Source organism: Onychomys torridus, chromosome 2 (genome assembly GCF_903995425.1).
Source record: "Onychomys torridus chromosome 2, mOncTor1.1, whole genome shotgun sequence".
Taxonomy (NCBI): Eukaryota; Metazoa; Chordata; class Mammalia; order Rodentia; family Cricetidae; genus Onychomys; species Onychomys torridus.
The window spans coordinates 22,005,216-22,027,961 of NC_050444.1; positions in this window are offsets into that span (position 1 = coordinate 22,005,216).

The following is a 22,746-nucleotide window of genomic DNA, read 5'->3' on the forward strand; positions in this document are numbered from 1 at the left end:
TTTATTCTAAAGGGGAAGTGTTTCCAGTACAGTATTTTTTGGACTGTTTGTAGGGTGAATTGAATGGGATAGACAACTAGTACTAGAAGCACTCTCAGGAAACAAGGATACCTCCTATGAGAAACCTGCAGACTCATGCTGATCACAAGGTGAGCAACAAGCATGGATACTGCTGTGAAATACTGCAGATCACTTCTGGTTAGCAAATAAGCTTAGCTACAAGCTATCTCAGAAGAAGTAAAAATGAAAATTAGTAATGACTATGGTGGATTGCCTGTTCACTAGCAGATAGTTCTAAATACATATGCATATAGGCAGCACTAATTGTACTCTGTGAGTTATAGAAAAGAAAAGGAGGAAGCTATGAAGCTGGGGTACTGTCTAGAAGGAGTCAGAGGGGGAAAATGGAAGATAGATTATAGGAATATTATTTTAAGGTATGTTACTTTTGTTTATGTTACATTTGTTTAACTCTGTGAAGCTGTGTTACTGTTCTTGTCTAAAATACCTGAAAGGCTAATAAAGAACTGAATGGCCAATGGCAAGGCACAAGAAAGAATAGGCTGGGCTGGCAGGTAGAGAGATTATGTAGAAGGAGAAATCAGAGAGGAGAGATCTAGGAGCCAGAGAAGGAGGGGGACATCAGGGGCCAGCCACCCAGCTACACAGCAAGCCACAGAGTAAGAGTAAGAATTATAGAAGTAAGATAACAGGAAAGGCCCAAAGGCAAAAGACAGGTAGGTTAATTTAAGGAAAGCTGGCTAGAAACTAAGCCAAGCTAAAGCCAGACATTATAAATAAGAATATGCCTCCATGATGATTTATTTGGGAGCTAGGTGGCAGGCCCCCCAAAAGAGAAAAAACAAACAACAATAGATATAAACTAAATACATTACATTCATCAATGTAAATTACCAAAGAATATATGATAAAAAGCATTAATGTCATTATTTTAAAAAATTCTATCTAATTTCAAGTAGCCAAAGGACTTTGGAAGAACATCTAGTGGCCTGACAGATTCAGGTGGGTCGGTACAAGGGACTGGAAGCCACCCAAGCTGCTACTGTAATCACTGCCAGCTCTGTTGTTCCTACCGGACATGCTGCAAGGAATGGAGACTTTACTTCATGAAGAGTGGTAATTCCTTGGCAGGCCACGGCTCCTTTCACATGTGATTTTAAAATATGTATAAAAGGCATTTTCAAAAATCAGTTTCTAAAATGCTTTCATGTATAGCCTGCCAAGTTGTGATTGCTGAACAAGAAAATGGAGGGAGTGTATTCTGTCTGTCAGCAGGAGTTTGTTACCCCTGCTTAATGACTTCAGTGTTGAGGAGAAGCGTGGGCAATGTGAAACACCCAGTCTGAGCTCTTAACTATAATAATCACAAATTAATGGAAGGGAAAGAGTTGGTCTTGAGCTGAGATTGTTGCAGATTCTTTTAAATGTCAATTTTGCAAAATGATTCTGAAGATTGAATCAGAGGGAAAAACACAGTATAAATAAGAATGTGAGAATGTTCAGATTTCTGTAGTTGGTAACAGTGAAAGAAAAGTCTCTAAGTTCCTCCATCCACTCTTTCACACAGAGGGGAGCAGTCCTAGAACAATCCTGAGGAGAATTTGGGGAAGGCTTTTTGATATTTTGCGAATTAATAATGAGCATTAGGTCCACAAAGTATATGTAAATTCCATAAATTACCTCATATTTTAAGTTTTTCTCATTTTCCAAACCCTTGCCATTTTAGTGGTATGCTATGGATCAGATTCCATGAACCAATGGCTTGTGAAACAAGCTATCACTGGCCACAAGGACAATGCTCATTGAAGGGAACATTTCCATAGAGACTTCAGGTCATGAAGAAGAATGGAACTAATCTGTGATAGTTCAGTCTTCATGGAGAAATGTTTTGTAATATAAAATTAAAATTAATAGCTAATTTATAGTATCTGTTGATAAGGAAGACAAAACTATTTCTTGGGTAAAATTTTGAACAGTCATTTGCATTTTGATTTATGTAAGATCATTATCAAAGAATATTGTAAAATAATTTTTCAACATTTTTGGTGAGTAATAAGAGCTCAGAGCTAAAGTAAAATTGCTTTCTGCAAGTGGTAGGATTATAAAGAAATGAATAAATGCCCTTTACTGGTACCTTTCTGCCTTCCTTACTTACATAGAATTTTATCCTTTGGTTTTGGGAAGGAAATATTCCTCTTTTTTATTTCCCTAAATAATTCTGATTTTGCTTGTGTTTATTGCTGATGTTTATTGTGAAAACACCAATAGGAAGAGCTCTTAACATAAGGAAATCTCATTAACTTTTAAATGTTCACCAATATCCCACTCCCCTCTACTTCAACCATGAGGGCTCAACACTCTCTTAACACTGTGGTGGGGCTCTTGACAGTCTTAAGCTACTGGCAAACTTCCAAACCCCAGCAGTTACTTGCTGATGCTAGATCCTCCAAAGAATCCTTCTATAACACAGTAACAGTGGGCGCATGTGTAAAGCACGATTTGCCTTCAATGTGGCTTAGTAAGTGACTACAGTGGACAGAACAATGAGGAAAGTTCCTCTGACCCAAGCATACGGTGGAAAGAATTCTCTATAGTTTCAAACAACTTCAAGTTGGGGGTTGCTGGTTACTAAGTTATAACCTCTATCATTCTAACTAGTGCAAAAATGCTTGATAATAGTTGCTGTTAGGAGTGATCCTCATATAACACTTTTTCTTGATTTTTTCAAACTTTGTATCTAAACACAAGATAATATGACTGAGAAGCATACTGTGCCCTAGTCAACTTTGTCAACCTGACACAGCCTAGAGTCATCTGAGAGGAAAACCTTGATTGAGGATTGCCTGGGTCACATTGGTCTGAAAACATGTTTATGGGGATTATATTGATTATTAATTATTTCAGGAGGGCCTTCCTTGCCTACTATGGGCAGCACTATCCCTAGACAGGTAATTCTGAGCTATATAAGAAAACTAGCTAAACTTGATCCAGAGTATGAGCAGAGAGCCAGTCAGAGAGTGACCCAAAAAACAGTATTTTTCAACAGTTCCTACATTCAGGTTTCTGCTTTGAGTTCCTACCCAGACTTCAATCAATGATGGATTGTAACCTGGATGTTTAAGATGAAATAAACTCTTTCTTTCCCTAAGTTGTTTTTTGTCAGAGTGTTTTATCACAGCAGCAAAATAAAACTGGATCACCATGTGTCAGATATGTAACAAAACTACTAATGAAGGATTATAGCATGATTTCAAATTTACAAATGAAACTAAAATAATTTGATTAGCTAGCATTCCAATAAAGTTTTGAAAGCTGACAGTCATACTCCCTAATTTAACTAGTAACTAGACTGACATGCTTCTCTCAAAACACAGCATTCAATGAGCTCTGAAGGCTATGATGCTCTTAGTGATGAACTTAAGCCTAGCTTTTAGTCAATAATTACAGGTGACAGACAGTTAACTGCAGCCCAGCCTTTTATCTCCATCAAATGTTCCCAATTTGAACTATCATTCAGAGAATATCTAAAATGAACTAAGAGTTCTGCCATATGAAATTTACATTTTCACTTGTTGCTCTTTAGATCCTTTTCATTTATAATTTTATTACTTCATTTAATCAAGCCATTAAAGGCAACAGATGTCTGACATGCACGTGGATCTACAGAGCAAGACCTTATGCTCTGTATTATTGGACTCCGTTTCCATGCTTCTATTAGGACAGAATTCCTGTAAATGAACATAGCAAAACTCTGTTAGGCAGAGGCTCTCAGATAGAATGGCCTTGAACAAAGTTGGCTTAGGGCCTGTGAGAGTTCTGCCAGCTCTGGGGTCATTGGCAGTCCTTGCACATCTCCTCAGGTTGTTTAAGAACACATGCTGTGTGCAGCTAGCAACCCAGCCTCTTGGAGCTGTGAAATGTCTCTCTGCAGTGCTCCAGCAAAACTTCAGAAGGAGTGCCAACATGCCTGAAAAGCCACAGCTTAAGTGACACGCACATACAGCATCTGCCATGGATTTGAGTTATTCCATAGTCTTTATCTTGAAATACCTATACTTTCTTCCTTTAGAAAAGAACATAGACTAACCAAGGGAATTTTGGTTAACAACTTCCTGGCTTCTAAGATACTGTGAACACTACTTTATTACAGAATCTAACTTGGGTCCTCTGTTGACCTCTTTACTACAGAACTTCCTTTGTCTTTGTATTTCCTCTATTTTACAAAAGCATTAAGTAAATCTGTTCATACTTTCCTTTGTAATGATATCACTGACTTGTAGAGTTGGTGTTGTGCCAAGTATTCAGTATAATTCCAATTCAAACTCAGGGTCAGCATAAGTCTGATCCAGCGAAGGGGTAAAACAAAGAAAGCTGAACTCCTATTTACATGCAAGTCTGGAGTAAAATTCCTCAGCAATCTGGTAGAACTTTGTCCCAGATGTGAAAGGAGCAAAAGGAATTTCATCACAATACAAATAAATGCAGTAAGTGCAAAACCCTGTCCTTTATCCATAGTAGTGTTGGTTCATTTTTATACAATATTCTGGTCCTTCTTTTTGAAATGAACCTCACCTCAGATTCCTCACATGTAGTTTTATTGAGGTTGAGACTAACTATAAGCCTGAATTTGTTTTTGTTTTTGTTTTTTTAAAAAACTAAATCCAATAAAAGTGTTCATAGTCTTTAAGAATCTTCTGAGAGTGGTACTGAATGTCTGTGGGTAGCCACAGAACTGAAATGTCCTGGTAGAAAAGTAACACCAGCACTGACAGAATAAAAAGTAGTCAGGACCACTATTTCCCTTTTGGTTTGAAAGTGTTACCTTAGGATTGTTTGATGGTAAGGATGGCAGTTTCCCATTGTGCTAGTTGCTCATTCATGCTCATGGGTAGATTACCACTCATCTGTTCAACTCTGACTCTTCACTCATGAAAACTGAACATGCTGATGCATTCATGTTGGGGGAGCATAAAAGAGACTCAAAATCAAAATTGTCAAGGAATGTTATGGGAAACCTGGAATTTCCCTTTTGTAATATTCTTTTAAAATGTTCAATGCATAGCTGTATCTACATCAGCCAAACTAATTTTCTCAGTTTTTGTTGGCAGTCATGAGTCTTCTTGGATCCAAACTGGTGACTTTCCTTGATAATACAGGCATGAGTTCACATATCAGTGCAAGTGCATGGCAGGGATGGATCATTTGTCAGGAGAATCAATGACACAAATACAGTTCTGTAAGTGTGAAACACAGATGTGTTTCTCTATAGTATCTTTATCTTGTTTATTTGTGCTTACACTTTCTGCACTGCTTCAATATGCTTCCCCAATTTACATCACATATTAATAAGAAGAAAAAAATTCAAAAACTTGCCAGTGTAGACAGTATTTAAAGCTGGGCCATCAAGGAAAATAATGAAGAGAGTAAGGTGTAGCTGAAGTTTTTTTTTCAATCCTGCCCAGCTCCATGGACCCCACAACCACTTCTAAAATAATCACTTAGAAGCTTATATTAATTAAACTGCTCAGCTATCAGCTCAGGCCTACCACTGACTAGCTCTTATACTTAAACCCAGCCCCTTTTTGTTAATCTATATGTAGCCACATGTTCTGTGGCTTTACTTACCTGTTGCCTTTACATGCTGCTCCCTGGACCATAGGCTGGTGTCTGCCCTCAGCCTTCCTCTTCCCAGAATTCTGTTTTCTGCTTGTCCCACCTATACTTCCTGTCTGGCTACTGGCCAATCAACACTTTATTTATTACCCAATCAGAGCAACACATTCTCAGCATCCAGATACCCACAGCAGTAAGGTTCAAAGCAAAGGACGAGACAACCAAAGGCCATGCCTTAGATCTGCTTCAGAGCTGGATGTCTGAAAAAAAACAGAGAAATGAGCAATAGGGAGGAAAGAAGAAAAGAAGGGAGGGAAGAAGAAATGGAGGGATAGAGGGGAAGACTGGAGGAGGGAGGGAGGGAGGGACTGTGTGAGCTGTGTCAAAGGCCACATGCAGGGTAAGGATATGAGAATCTAAGCCTGGCTGCTGCACTTAGCAGCATGGAGTTACATGGAGTAACATACATGACCTGGAGAGGCACATAAGAAAATGCTAACAGAGCAGAGTTCCAGCACTCAAAGCAGGGTACAAACTCTGCATGTAAGAACAACCTAAAGAATTTCCAAAGCACTGATTCCTGGGCCCTTTTCTCAGAGAATCAGACCTGTAAGAATAGACTGGTGGCTAGGAGGCTTTCTTCTGAAAACATTCCATTTCAGTCAGTTAGATAACTAACTGGCTGTTGGCTTCTACAGTTCAGGTGATTTTGGTCAGTAATCACAGGAACAGTAATCACAACAATGAGCAGAGTGACACGTGTACCAGAAAAGCTAAACTTGAATAGGCAAAGAAAGTTTAGAGACCTTGCTGTTGCCTCACAAGCAATGTGTCAATTGGATGTGGTAAATAAAGAGGTGCTCACATTGGCATTCAGAAGAAGGGATTTTGGGAAAGAGGTTGGGTTGAATGCCATAGCTACAAGCTACGAGACCAGGTGAGACCCATTAGCAATAGTCACACACTGCTTTTGAAAAGGGCATGAAAAAGTTGATGCTTTGTTGTCTATCATAAATGATTGCATTAAAAAAAAAAAAAACATTTGTTTTTGTTTTCATTTGTGTGAGTGCATGTGTGTGTGTGTGTGTGTGTGTGTGTGTGTGTGTGTGTGTGTGTTTGCATGTCTGTATGTGAAACATGCTAGAAGAGGGTGTCAGATTCTCTGGAACTGGAGTTACAGGTACTTGTAAGTTTCTGGATGTGGGTGCTGGGAGTCAAACAAGGTCCTCTCTGTAAGAGCAGCCAAAACAATTTCTCAGCCATGCTTCCAGCCCCAAATGGCTGCATTTTTCAGAAGACATCTATAATAAGGATTACCCTTCATTGCAGTTATATTCCTTTTGCTTGTTTCCACACGATCCTCTCATTACCACATCTTTTATTTCTTAATTATCATCATTTTTGCATTTATCTTGAAAAGTGATTTTAACTCAGCTTCAAAGCCCAATGAGCACACATAGACTTTAATATTTATTATTTATTTTATTGTCACTGGGCTTATCCATAATACCAATTGCATTTCTCAGAACACCGAGATAAATATATCTTGCATTAAAACATAACATGGGGGCGTGAGAGGCAGTAGTGGAATCACGTGGTTTATCATCCAAGGAAGACACTTCTGAGATACAAGGGGATAGATACTTTTGTCACAGTAGGCATGATCTAGACATACTCAGAAAAATGGCAAGGGCAGACCCCTTGGGAAAGAGGAGACCAGCGTTCAAGAGCATCTTCTCCTTGTGAAATTTAGGAGAAAGTTGCCTTGTGGATAGTAACAGCATATCCAGGGCTAAAATTATATTACTCAAAGGGCTCCTGAAACGCTGCTATCGCTTGCATCTGAGAAGTCCCTCAAAAACTTATGTGTTGAAAACTTGGTCTCCAGTGTAGCAGGGTGTAGATGTGGGACCACTGGGCCATGATTGAGTAAGTACAGTTCTGACATAATCAAAGGATGGATTCTTCATTTCGCAGTGGTAAAAAATAACAGAAATAACAGAAAGTGAAACCTACTCCATGGAAAAAGTAGGAGCCTGACCCTAAAGGAAATGTTTCATCACCAGCCATTCACTTTATTCTGTTTCCTGGCCACCATGAGGAGAGCAGCTTTATTTCTCGGTTTATGTTCTGACATTCTGTTTTACTATAGCTCAGAGATAATGGATCCAAGCAACCACAGGCTGAAACTCTGTAACCATGAGCCCAAATAATGTTTCTGCCTTTAAGTTGATTGTCTTAGGTGTTTTGTTACAGTATACAGATGCCTGACTGCTATAAATGTTAACTGGAAATGTTGCACAGGTGAAGCAGATGCTTCTAAATAACATAAAATTCAGGGACTTTTTAGCGGTACTGTACACTGACTGCTGACATCGGTTCTGAGGTTTTCACTTTGTATGTCTGCATTGTACAACTGTAGGAAAGACTTCACTGAGCTCCAGATTCTAGAAATGTATATAACTGACATGGGAAGTTCTGCAGTGCTATGAGAGCTGTTGCTCTGATGTTTGATAGGGGCAGAGGAGCTGGCTAAGTTTCCAGGCACTTTAGGGGACTGTCCTGGGTTCTATTCCCTCAGTCTACAGGTGACCTCTGCCATCGCCTGGTCTGAATGAGAAAGTCAGTGAGATGGCATTTCTTAAAAAAAAAAAAAAAAAAAAACAAAAAAACAATAAAACAAAACAAAACTCTCTTAGGCAATCATTGCATGAACTGTTGAATCCAATGTTTTCAATTCTATCTCACTGGGGACCCAATAGCATGTAACACTTCAGAGCCCCCCTGGAAAGTTTCTTGGAGACATTACCATCTTAGTTGTTATGATACATTGAGGCACTGCTTTGCTGATGCTTTTTTTCTTCCCCTTCCTGACCCATGGACAGGTCTGTGGGTATTCTGAACAGTTCTCTTTGCAAAACTATTTCCACTCTGCCCTGGAGATTTCACTATCACTATGCTCATGATCCCAAATCATTTCCTAACCTCTTTCTTCTTTTTTGTTTGCAGTACTAAAGTTTTACCACACATTAATTTTTGGTTATTCTAAGGAAAACACAACATTTCTTTCGTATGACAAGTTCCCACATCCATCTGCTTTTCAGTTCTGTAGAAAGATCATAGCCTTTCAAACTCTTATATGGTTTTAACAGCAAGGGGTTGGTGTACAGCTTCCATCTTATGATTATGCTCCAAAACTCATATCCCTGAGGCTTGAGTAGCACAGAACTGGAGCAACCCTAACACAGGGTGAATATCGACCCTAACGCTTACACTGTAAGTTGCTGAACAGAATATATGCAGGCAGTGTACAATCAAGAGAAAAGAAAGAAATTGAACTTGTAACTTGAGTTGTTCAGTTTTATTCTAAGACCTATAGGTCAAATTAATTTGGAGAAGCCAGGAGAGTTATAAAAAGGGTATATTGTTTGTGTGAAGAAATGGGAATACTCCCATTTTCAATCCATCAGGGCATTAGTTGGAACAATGATGAAGCTTATCATATAGTCCAACAATAAGACAATTAGAATAGAGTACACACACATGAATATGAGATCTGTTTCATCATCAAGTTGACAAGAAAATGAAAGTACACAAATTAAAATCCATTAACAACTTAAATTCATTATCGCCACAGAATGCAAAATCCAAGGCTTTTTTGTTTGTTTGCTTCTTGTTGCTTTGATAAAATACTCTAGAAAAGAAGGAATTTAAGGGGAAAGGGGTTCATTTTAGCTCACAGTTCAAGTCCATCATGATGTGGAAGGCAAGGCTGCAACTTGAAGTAGAGTGGTGGAATGTGTGCTGCTGCTTACTTCCATGTCTCCATTTATGGAGTCTAGGATCTGGTCCCCATAACAGCAACACCTGCAGAGAGGAGAGGGGTCTACAATTCAGCTAGGAAATAGTCCCACTCACAAGGGGTTGTGGGATCGTCCCACCTCAAGTAACAATGTAATTACTATGATCCTCCACAATCGTGCCAGAGGGCCTTCTTCCTGGTGGTTCTGTGTTCTGTCAGGTTAACAGCACTGAGCATGGCACAAGAAATTCAAGTTTATAATAAAATCTTGCCCTCAGGGGCTAAATTTCACAGAAACTAAATTCCAAATCTCAACTTCTTCATCTTTCTTTGCTGCTTGGTCCTAAGTGGATACTTCTGATGCTAGGCTGTGCTGTGAACCTTGTGAAAGCTACAGCCAAATCTACCTCAAGCCAAGTGACCTTTCTTAAAAGTCCTCAAACAAGCACCACCCATCCACTAAATTTAAGGAACAAGACAGGAACTGAAGAGATGGGTCAGTGGTTAAGAGCATTTACTCCTCTTGAAGAGGACCTGAGTTCAGTTCCCAGCACCCACACAGAGTCTCACAACCTCCTGTAACTCTAGTTCTAAGGAATCCATTACCTTCTTCTGACCTCCAAGAACTAACTCTCTCTCTCTCTCTCTCTCTCTCTCTCTCTCTCTCTCTCTCTCTCTCTCTCTCTCTCACACACACACACACACACACACACACACACACACACACACAGAGATTTTAAAAACAAACAAACAAAAAAGGAAACAAGGAAGTTTCTAGGCCCACAGATCAGTTATTTCAGACAAGGATATATTCTCGGAAATGAAAGAAAACCCATCTGTAGCATGGCCAAAGTTCTTAGTAAATATTCCTGAATGTTCCTGCATTAGAGTGACAGCAGACAGATGATTGTACTGCCAGGTTGAAAGTGAGTCAAAGCCAGTGATCCAAAGACTAGTACTGAATTTGAACTTTGGGAGATGATTCTCAGCAAAAACATCATTTTGACTCTACCGTTCATTGCATTTTGATTGTAAACTCAACTATACATTCTTTGTTTCTGGAGGATAGTATATCAGCCATGGCTGTTCTTGCAAGCTTAAAAATTATGTTATTGGTGGCCAGGCTTAGTGAAGTGTTTCTTTTCCATTCTCTCCACTGAAAATCTCATGGCTTCATTTTCCTTTTGGGTCTGTGATTCTGATAACCTGACTTCAGGTAGAATGTGAGATTCGCTCTGTAAGGAGCAGGCATTTCCAGACTGGAACCACAATCATTGCTTCTACCACATCTTACAGAAATGCTTCTGATTTAAAATGCTGTCTCTAGGAAATAATGTTTGATTATGATTTACTTCATTTAAAGCTCATGTTGAAGTTCGATCAGCATTGCCTTGAAAGAGGGGGGGGGGATTTTTAAATATGGCTAATGCCCTTCTTAATATAAGGAGATTGTTCTTACAAGAATGGGTTGTTATAAAGCAAGAGTTCTCATCATCATGTTTGTCTCTTCCAAACATATCCAGCTGCCAATCATGCTTTTTTTGTCTTTAGAGATAACATGAGACCATCTCTGGGTGTAATGCCCAATTTTATAGGACTACCTGTGAACTGTGTTCTAAATAAATCCATCTGTCACAGGGATTTTGTAAGAGCAGCAAAAATGGATGAGATAATATGTAACCAGACAATCTAAGTCAACTTAAAACCCCTGCATGAGGCCTTAATTCTTGAGTGTGTATAAACCTCATTGGCTCGAGAAGTACCCTTTGGGAAATAAAAACAAAATGAAACCAAGAACAATAAACTTAGTGCTGTCTAGCATCCATTGGAACAAAAGTCTTCACTAGCTTTTGTAAAATGTTATTGAAACACAACCATGTCATTCATTCATGTGTGGTTCATGACTGATTTCACAGTGCAACAGTAGAGTTCAATATCTTCAAACTGCACCAGCTGAGTCATGAAGCTTTATGTGTACCTTCACAGTAGAAGTTTACCAGCCTCTCAACTAGACTAACTCTGACACACAAGAAAGGCAATGTCTCACAGTTAGAGGCAATGCCTTGAATTATTTCCTCTAATTCCAGAATCTAGTCTTATTCTGGTTTATTGGTAACATACAGGCAAAAATTCAAGGCTAAGGGATAACAATAACCTGTTTCCAGGTTAGTTTTATGGTGAGCCCAAGGCTGAATCCTAAGATCTTTCCTAAGATCTATACTCCATTTTTTGTCATGGTTATTACTGATCTTCCTCTCCAAAAAACAGTTAATAATGTGCAGCTTCTGTAATGGGCAAGGTTCCACTGTCTGTATCTAAGCGTAATGCTGCTACATGTGTGTGTATAGTTTAAATTAGCAGGATAGGTACAGGAAACAGGTCCCCAATTCTAAATCTAGAAGGCTTTATAAACCACCAAGACCAACATCTCTTAAACTCACATTCAAATCCAAGGCCCCAAATCACATCTTTGTTCCTCAAAGCCCTTGTCCTGAATTATTCAAATTTTCAAAGCTCCTGAACAATGAATGTAATATTGAGGTGCTTTAGGACAACTAATTAATGTCTTCCTGTACTTGACTTGAGGATTGAACAAAATTATAGATAGGTAAAACATATAGAATAAAATGTAAGCTTTATTTCTGACATTGGCGAATACAATCTATATCTGTAGATACTTTAGTGTCCCAGTGCTGGGCCCAGAACCAAACACCTGTACTCATCCTGCAGCCCTGAATCTTATATTATGGAGAAGGAGAGCAGTATATGGTAGAGGAAGAAAGGCGGAGAGGAGAGGGCTGGATCCCTGCTTTTGTTCCTCACTAACCTGATAAAGAAGGAACATGCTCAAAGATGGTAGGGGACAGTGGCCTGACTGCTTCAATTCTGTCCACAGGGACAGGAGCATCAGAATCACGAAGGAAGCTGTCCTTCTCATCAACATAAACTACAATGAAAGCATAGGGAAGTATGCTGTAGAATTTTCCAGCTGATGAGTAAATTCACATTTCAAGGACTAAGGCATCTTCATGACTAAATGAATGAATGCTACCTTCCAACTGTCAGGTGTAATCCAATTGTACAAATCTTATAATTAACATCTTTATTTCTGCATTTGATTTCATGCAAAAAGTGATCAAGTGATATCTGAATGCAAAGGAAAATGCCTATTGTTCGAAAACTACAGAAAAAAATCTTTCAAGTGATTTGCAAAATGTATTAATCACTAGCCTCCACTTATGTTCTCATAGTAACTTTTGAATCAGAACTACTCCTTTTGAGATGAATCTGTTTCCCTTATCTAAAGTGATGATACTAAATATACTGTAGTAAAGGTGGCAACCTCTTCCTGTAAGGGGTCAGATGGAGACATTTTCAGGTCTTATGGTCTCCAGTTAAATTGCTAAATGTCTTTCATGTAAACAATTAAACAAAACTAATAGAGAGAAAATGAGTGATTGTTGATGAAATCTTGCTGCAGTCACACAATCTGGCCTATTGACCATAGAAAGTTAGAATCCAATCTGTACAATGTTTGAGACAGTCCCCTAAGAAGATGTCAGACACACAGTAGGGATTTGGTAATAACAATCTCCCATCTTTCTTGTCACTAGGAAACACTATTGAATTCTTATAAGTATTCTGTATTTAAAAAAAAAAAATCTAGTACATAGATTTTATTTTGTAGCTCTTAAGCCATTGCTGGTAAAAATGAGTAATTACCATCAGCTCTAAGGGATTTCATAAATCATTATTATTAAAGCTTATTTCTTAATTATTCTTGTAAAAGGTCAACAGTATGTGGACCCTAAGTACTCAATTAAAGGGAAAACATATATAAGTAAATTTGAGTATATTAAGTAGATCCTGGAGATAACTCAGAATGTTATTTGCTCCTATTTATGTTACAAACCCAAACACAACATTGGGTCTTCCTAGAATAAAATATCTATGCAAATTGTGGAAATAAGCTGGCCTTTAAATACTGTTTTTCAACTGAAATTAATTTTTCTTCTTTGCTTCTTAGACCAATGACTTTACTCTTTGTTTTTTTCTGTTAGAGGTATAAGAATCCATACAATGTTTAACAGAGAGTTTGATGGAATTCTCTGTATTTAAATCTAAGTCTAAATATGCATTCCTAGACAAGTGCTCTATACCTCTGTACTTTCTATCCATGTGAAAAATAAGTCATGTCATTGTCCCTGTTGCAAGGAATTACAATGTGTTCCTTTGCCAGTGAAGAACCTCTCAACCAAAAATAACTGCTCCCAACTCTGCCAGTACATTTGAACCACCTGGGAGCTCATGAAAAATCAGTCAGGGCTCCATCTTTGGAGATTCTGATTTAATTCACTGTGGGCAGGGCTTGTGCTCATGTTTTTAAGAGATCTGAACCATTTTTTTTTCTCTGTTGACAACCTTTGTTGCCGTATCTAACTTCATCCTAAATAGTCAGAAAAGCTGATTGTCTGTGAGAGAGACTGCTTCTCTGACAGCAGACATTAGATTATTGATTTTACAGATTAGTGATCAAGTTACTCTCATGGCTTTTAAATGATAACTACAAAAGTATGTGAAATAAAAATGGGGAAATTGAAGAAAGGAGTTCGTGTTTTGATATGTGCACAGCTGGTGTCACTTCCGGCTGTGGGGTAGGTAAGCAGAAACACTACAGGAATAATGCTAATTCTGAGACATCCTGGGGCTCTGGGGGCTCCAGCTAATAACTCAGCACATCATTCTGGTGAGGAAACAGTTTCAATTTGTTTGTATTTTAATTTCTAAAAATATTTCCTCCTTTTTTTTGTCTTAAAGTTAACTCACAAACAAGTAGACTTCCTGACATAGAATGAATATTAATGTTTCAGCTTCCCATCTCACAATCGCTTTCAATTACTGCTTGGTGCATAGATTTTTAGGGGATGAAAACCTTTCAAGCAGAGCCAGGTTAGATGAGAAAAAGCGAAGAATGACAAAGACAGATGTGTGTGTCTAGAACCTCCCCGGGGTAATTCAATTTTCTGGCCTTGACGTCATACTTGTTTTGGTCACATTCCAGACAACATCTGCGTGGTTTCTGGCTGTTTGCTATCAGACCCTTCCTCAGAATTTTCATTTGAACCTTCCTTCCAGCTTTGAGTCATATATCACTTTAAGTTTGAGGTTTGGGAAAAGAAACTGTTTATATCCTGTTTCCGTGATAATGACTAAGCCACTATACTTGTGCCGTCCCCTTGCTGGGTGCTGGGAAGAAGGGGTCACTGTTTTGTTTAAAAAACTAACTGTCCATACTGATTTTATAGCTTTGTTCCTGCTGAAGCAGATTAACAGATTTTTATATGATGCTCTTTGGCAATCCTTCCAGCATAGGCACCATTCTCAAGCCACAGCCAGACCAGGGTACATTCTCCTGCACTGTTGGGCTGCAGTGAAGTTCCCCCATTCAACAAGTGTCAAGGATAAAAGTATGCTATTTGGAGGGTGTGCAAATGTACTGATACCTCTACATAGAAAGATCCTGTAGCAGATCAAGCACCTGAAATAAAATGAAACACATAGTGAGTAAGTCCTCTTGGTTCTTTCCTTTGGACTTCTGCATTCAGTTTCTGGTAAACAATGTAGGGGCCGGAGAAAGATTGGGGCTTCATTCTGATCCTCTGTTTCTCACATGTATCCTGAGATTTTTTTGCCTTCCCCTTTCAAATTTCAGTTTTTTCATCCATAAACTATAATAACAATGTGCCTACTTTATTGGATCAGTAAGAACATGAAATGAGATTGTAGTCATAGTTTTCCTGTGTCCCACCTGGTCCCACAGCCACATGGACAAGTAAACACACAGAGGCTTGTATTTCTTACAAATTGTACAGCCTAATGGCGCAGGCTTCTCTCTAGTTAGCTCTTATATTTTAAATTAGCTCATTTCTATTAATCTGTGTTTTGCCACATCTTCCGTGGCTTACCAATCTGCTAGCATGTTGTTCCTTTGATGGAGGCTGGTGTCTTCCCACCTTCTTCCTGTCTCTTTCTGTTTGGATTTCCAGCCTGCTTCTAAGCTACCTTGTCATAGGCCAAATAGCTTTATTTATCAACCAATCAGAGCAACACATATTCACAATGTAAAGAAAGACATCCCATAGCATGAGATGTTTCCAAACAGCTGGATACGTAATCCATAACAGATGGCTTTCTATAGTTTTGATGACAATTGTTCAGTTAATGTACACTATCACCTCAGCAGCCAATGGTATTGTTCTCTATTGTCCATGTGGTTGCTCCATGTTCAAAACAGACTCTAAAATTTTCATCAAGGACAAAGACTTTGGTTTGCTTTCCTTTCATCTCTATTTTTTTTAACACCTTGAGGTTTTTAAATAGAGAAACTAGAGTAGTTGTTGTGTAAAGTGGAAGGCTAGATTGCTTTCAAATATAGCAATATAAAATTTATGAGTCTTTTAGAACAAATGGATTTTTACTTTGTGCAAAAACAGCTGAAGCTATTCCGTTTTTATCCTGCTTTATATGGAAAGACCATTAACAATTTATGGGCAGGACATTAAATGGCCTTGAATTATCAAGTGAGAAAATTCTCAATATTTTTATTCTTTCTGATTATGTCAAGTTCCAGTTAATAAGACACTGTGGTCTCGGTAATAATATGTGTTAACAGAATATGGCAGGGTCCAAATAATAGGCAACAGAATATTTAGAGAACACTAAATAATAAAACATTGCATCCACTGATAAAGTTTTTATATTTAACTTTGATATATTTAATGTTAATAAGTTATGTTAATGGGTCAAAATCCATTCCTAAAAATTTATTTTTGAATAAAATTGAACTATTTGAAAAGAAGTATTGTGGTGGCTATTGTGTTCCCTGAAATATTGTGTGTTCCCCGAAATAAACAAATCTGGGGTCAGAGAATAGACAGCCACTAGAACAAAGCCAAAAATGGTGGCTAGAAAATGGGAAGAGCAAGCTATAGCAGAAGTTGGGTGGTGGTGGTACACACCTTTAATCCCAGCACTTGGGAGGCAGAGCTAGCTGGATCTCTGAGTTCAAGGCCACTTTAGAAACAGCTAAGCATGGCGATCCACGCCTATAATCCCAGAAACCCAACCTTTAATCCCAGGGAGTCAGGGCAGAAAGAGAAAGGTATATAGGGCGTGAGGACCAGGAACTAAAGGTAAAGCATGTAGTTAGTTAAGCATTTGGTTGGTTAAGCGTTCAGGCCTTGGAGCAGCACAGTTCAGCTGAGATTCATGTGGAGGAGGACTCAGAAGCTTCCAGCCTGAGGAAACAGGATCACATGAGGAACTACCAACGTGAGGAAACTGTGGCCTGTTCTGCTTCTCTGGTCTTCCAGCATTCACCCCAATAACTGGCCTCAGGTTTGTTTTCATTAATAAGACCTTTTAAGATTCCTGCTACAAAGTATCAACTAGATAATAGTGCAATTGCTTTCCGTATTTGAAGAGAGTGAAGCTGACAGCTTCTACTTGGAAGCCCAGACCAGTTGAGCTACCCTTTTCCTTCCAAATCAAGCTGCTGAACAGCAGAGAGAGGATCTGAATCACTCATTTGCTCAGAGAGCTTGTCTGGACGGTGATGACTCAAACACCATTTTGGCAAGACTACTCTTCCTTTGCCTCCCACTCCACCAGCCGCATCTTTGTGGGTTGTGGGGAACGCGAAAGGAACTACAAAACAAGATGAGTAGGAAGAAGAATATTGATTCTCAACTGGTCTCAAATGGTACTTTTTAAAGTTTTTGTGTGTGTGTGTGAAAATCAAAGTCTTCTGTAGTCTGAACACAAGCTTCACATAATTTTAACCTAGCAATCAAAATATCAAAGAGTAATAGCTCTTGTATTATTTTCAGGTTTTCAACTATTTGTCTCCCTGATAATGTAGCTATTTTCCCACATCCAGATGAGACATTTTTCACTTTATGAACTCTATCTATCTATCTATCTATCTATCTATCTATCTATCTAATCTATCCAATCTATCATCTCTATATCATTTATCATTCAATCTATCCATCTATCTATATATCTATCATCTATCTATCCATCTCTATCTATCTATCTATCTATCTATCTATCTATCTACTTATCTATCATCTATCTACTTATCTATCATCTATCTATCTACTTATCTATCATCTATCTATCTATCTACTTATCTATCATCTATCTATCTATCTATCTATCTATCTATCATCTGTATCATCTTCTGTTACCTATCTACTATCATCTTCATCTTTCTTTATTTTCATCTAACTTTGTTTTACTACTTACTCTGCTCTGTGTTGTATTTTTTTAATAGTACCCTAAAAACATCATCTAGAGAATTTGAAATAATCACTGAGTTTAATAAAATATTTTATGGGAAAAAAAACCTGTCAAATGCAAAAGCACTAATTAGAACATTTTTACTTGATAAAATTATTCCCAGATAATATGCAGTTGTAGACCACTTATGCAAATACCAAAAGTCTACTGAAAATTGTTATTTGTGCCCTTACATACAATGTCCACTGAATGAAGGGGCTATGATTCCTGTTTAATTCTTACTATTAATTTTTGTTAGTTTGACTAGTTGGTTTGTTTTTGTTTGTTTGTTTTTTGAGACATGGTTTCTTTGCATAACTCTGTCCTGGAACTCACTCTGTAGACCAGGCTGGCCTCAAACTCGGAGATTTGTCTGCTTCTGCCTCATTCTTTTTCTTGAAGCATCAGGCTGACTTTAGGTGTATTTACTGAAGTGTAAATTTGGCTTACTTTATACTAGCAAAGGAACAGCTCACTGTTACATAAGGGAATCAAAGAGTTGGCCTCTTTCCCATTCTCTTTATTCTTCAGGAGACTGAAAACCAAAGGTAAATGAACTTTGCCAAGGTTCCTCTGGATGCCACAGCTAGAAATGGAACTCAGCCCAGGCATCATTTACCCACCAAAGCACACATGTCTAGAAATCACTTGCTTTAATCTCCTGTGACATGTCAATATTCACAGGCTTCATGGATGCTTTTAAAAATAGGCATTTCTTTCAAATTAGTACTACAAAGCTGTTCTTTATATGCTCCTCAGCTTTTTATTAAACACTTTATAGTGCATCATCTGGAAGGTTTGAAGCTGGTTTACCACTGAATGAAAACACCCACCCACCACTGAAACAAGACAGGCATCAAAGTCTTCCTACAGTAGATGCTATTTCTCCTTCCTTCCTTCCTTCCTTCCTTCCTTCCTTCCTTCCTTCCTTCCTTCCTTCCTTTTTCAGGCATTAGAAGTTTAGGAAGCTGCATCGCAAGCTGCAGTTTACTTGGAAATTATCCATCTTCTCTTCAAAGCAATGTCTTCTCTTTTATATATTGCTTTGATAAACAATGTTGGAACATTTATTGCTTAAGGGAAGATACAAAAAATGCTATTATCTAAGTATGCTATTTCTCCCCAAGAAATATTTTGAGACACATCAAGAAGTGTTTTATCAGCTGTGATGCTTGTTTTACATGTAGACATAGACATCATTTCCCAAAATGATTGATGACTACAAATCCCTGGGTGGATATACCCTATGCCATATACATATAATATGTTATATACATTGAAGTATATAATGCTCTGACACATAATGACAATTTAGTTGAGAACAGACTACATATATCACAATGGTCCAATAATATTATAATGGATGTATAAAATAGCACGTCTGTGATAACTCCAGTATATAAAAGTTTATTGAGCTTCCATTTATATGTAAAAGTATAACATGTACAATTATATACAGAAATAATAACAGTTCCTGATAAGTAACTCACTAATTTATGTGATCACTACAGATAAATTTTACTTTAAGTTTTATTTTATAGAAGACTCCTTTTGATTAGTAAATGTGACTTGGTCCAAGGCACAGTCTCATTTCACTTCATCTGTTGTTTGCATTGGGATCTTGTGCTGTGACTGACCTGAACCATCAAGGTTTGTGTAAATTCAGTGCTGATTGCACAGTGTAGAAATTACATAAGGATGAGTATTGCAGAATGTATCACCATCATTAAGCTGTGCAAGACAACCTCAGGCTAAAAAGAATATGTACACACTAATGTCAGAGTTCAAATATATCCAAATTATGCTCTGGGACCAAAAGTGCATCGAACATTCCCTGAGCCGTTGTGTTTTAAGCCACAGCTCAGCAGAAGGTCCACTTGGGTAGCGGTTTTGTTAATTCTGATAATTACATCCATGTTTTAAAGACATGATGAAAAATCACGTGGGGTTCCATAAATATGCAACAACTGATTTTTCAATTAAAACTAAAGCTAAAAACTGTAAAGATGATTCAGTAGCTAAAATGTCTTCCTGTGCAAGCCTAATGACCTTAGTTCAATCCAAAGAACCTGTGGCCTTCTGCCAAGACAGAACCCTCACTTGAAAGTTATCTTCTAACCTTCATATGTACATCTTGACATTTGAGTACCAGGACACACACACACACACACACACACACACACACACACACACACACACACACTAAAATAATGAATAAAAATGGAATTAAAACAATTAAACTAAAACTGTCAATTTCTAACAAAATATTTAAGAATTATTCTTGGTAATAAGACTTTACTTGGCAAACCTGAAATTGATGTTTCATGATAAACCTGAAACATTAATGACTATCTTGAGTTCTGAAATTGTTTCACTAAGGAAAAAGATACCTGCTGGAGAGCAAAAGTTGTTTTAAGATTAAATTTTAGGATTCAAAACTAGTTCAAGTCTTTCTTCAGTGTTAAAGAGCAAAATAAAAATGTGCATTTGCAGAGAGAGAGGGGGGGAGGAGAGAGAACAGAAAAAAAATGAAACCCCAAAGCAAACATTTTCTTTTGAGTGTTTTGGAGCTGCCTGTAACACCTGTGGGAATGTATACTTGTGCCTTTTATTGAGTCTCTGTGAGCATAACATACTAACCGCAGAGTTCTAATTGTCTTGTGGTTTCAGAGTAAGGCTGAAGTAAGCCTCACTCCTGTCCTGAAAGGATTCATACTTTTACATCAAATTCTAGAAAACACAAACCAAATGATAGTGATGGAAGCTGATTGCCGTTTGTTTGGCTGGGGGCTGGAAAGGAAGGAACAGTGGAGAAGGGATGATATAGATGGTTTCAGGCTTTTTCTCTTAAACTTTGGACTTCTAACATTGAATGAATTCTTATTTTAGGAAGCAAGGAAACTCCTACAGATCTCATTTCCTACCAGTAGGTGGTGAGAAAAAAAGTTGTCAAGCTTGAATGTTCCTTTTGTGGTATTAAACTACATATACATAATTTTTGTTCAGTACAGTGATTTTTCTTACTGGCAATCCTAGGCAGGATGTTTTTTCATGATTCACAAAGTCGCACAACTATCTGACTCTGCTTCTGGGATAGCCTGGGATAACCTCATTTTTTTCACTATGTTCTCTTACAGAACAAGCCTCTCATTCAAATCTAACAGTGAATGCCATGTGGAGTTGTGCATGGTGCAACAGTCATGGCTGTCAGTGATCAGTGAGGACTGCAAAGAGGAACATCTAGAGTGCAAGCAAATAATAGAAATAGTAATGACTTCCATTACTGTATTGGTTGTTCCAAAGAGATTGTGCCTTCAGGGTATTATGAAATTACCCCAAGGTCCCTCTCTGAGGAGCTACTGAGAAAGGACAGCTGCTGAGGAAGGAAGAATCACTCTGCTTTTGGAACATGGATGAGTAGGTCGCTCATGTCCTAGTGGATGGCCACACACCCATGTGAATAGAGGAAGCATGGAACATACAACACACAAGGACATGACATTGGGTGAGAAAGAGAGTAAGTGTTCTACTGGAAGTTGAAGGGATGAATATGATAACTATACACTGTATAAATTAATGATTCAATAAACTATATCATTTAAAATAAAAATTTTAAATATTTTATAAATGAATTCCTACACAGTAATCTCATTACTGGCTGAAAGAAATGAGTATGTAACTTAATTGAGGTTGCATCGAACAAAAGGGAAAGCGTGGAACAAGAAGACCTGATTCTACAGGCAATGTATTTATTTCCCCCCTTGTCCAATGATTCTACAGATAATAACTGGTACTAGATATTCTAGTTGAAAAACTTGCATGAACTAAGTTTTTTCTTATGATAGAACAATTTGACAAGGATATAAAGAAAGACAACAACAAACGCCGGGCTCACCCCATCACCTAAAACAATACAGGACAGATTACTTTTTCATTAACATTGTTCACCAAGATGAAGAGTAGTTAAAAGCCAATTCTTCAAGGAGCATGATTGCCGTTCCTTGATAAACAAAATCATCAAAAACCACTTAAAGATACATTAGGTATCATTTCCATGTCTACTTTTCTTGGGTATTTTATTGGAAGGGAAGTGTTATTTGATGGTGGTAGGTTAATGGGAATATTTTTCATGAAAATAAGGAGAGGTAATATTTCTTAGCTAATTAGTTTAATATTGTTTCAATATATTACTGCAATACGACAGTATTCCTCTACCTTTTCCAATGCAGGGACAAGGACAAAGTGTGTGGTGGTGTTTTTTTTACCCATAGCTTTTTACCCATGGGCTAGACAATTGCTCTACTAGTGAGTGAGCTACATTCTAACTCACTATTGATTTTTAAAACAAAACCATTTGTGCTCCTAACTAGTTTTGTAGGCTAACAGAATTTTCTATGACTCTGTCTCCCATTGGCCTGTGAGTTTCTCCCAGCACTGTGGTTCAACTGTGCCTTTACTGGGAATTTGACAAGATGTAGTCTTGAAAGACTTTGTAAACTCTTTACAATATATATTTTCAGTATTTTTATTTCTATTTCAAATCAATCACCACCCATTATTTTATTTATGAGTGTAATTTAGGGGCACTTGGTTCTATACATCCCTGTAGCTAGTATTCATTTGGCCTGGTTAGTGGAAAATTCTGTGAGCACATAAAGTTAGAAAGTTGTCTTTCCTGCCTGCCCTCATGCTCCTTTTTTTCTTGTTTTATTTATATCTCCTGTTTACTGCAAATCTTCAAGCCACAGACTTATCGCTGTTTACATGTCTGTTCCTTTTGAATTACACTGGGTTATCCGGTGTTTGGTTTATAATTCAAAATTCAAAGGGGTAGAGAGCGCCGGCAAAGACAATTCCTTTAACCTAATGTCTTTTCCTGTTAGAATAGCACTTAATTTGTACATTTCTTTTCCTGTACTCTTCTTCCTGAGTTTACTCAAAAGAATTTGTATAAAATAACTTAAGAC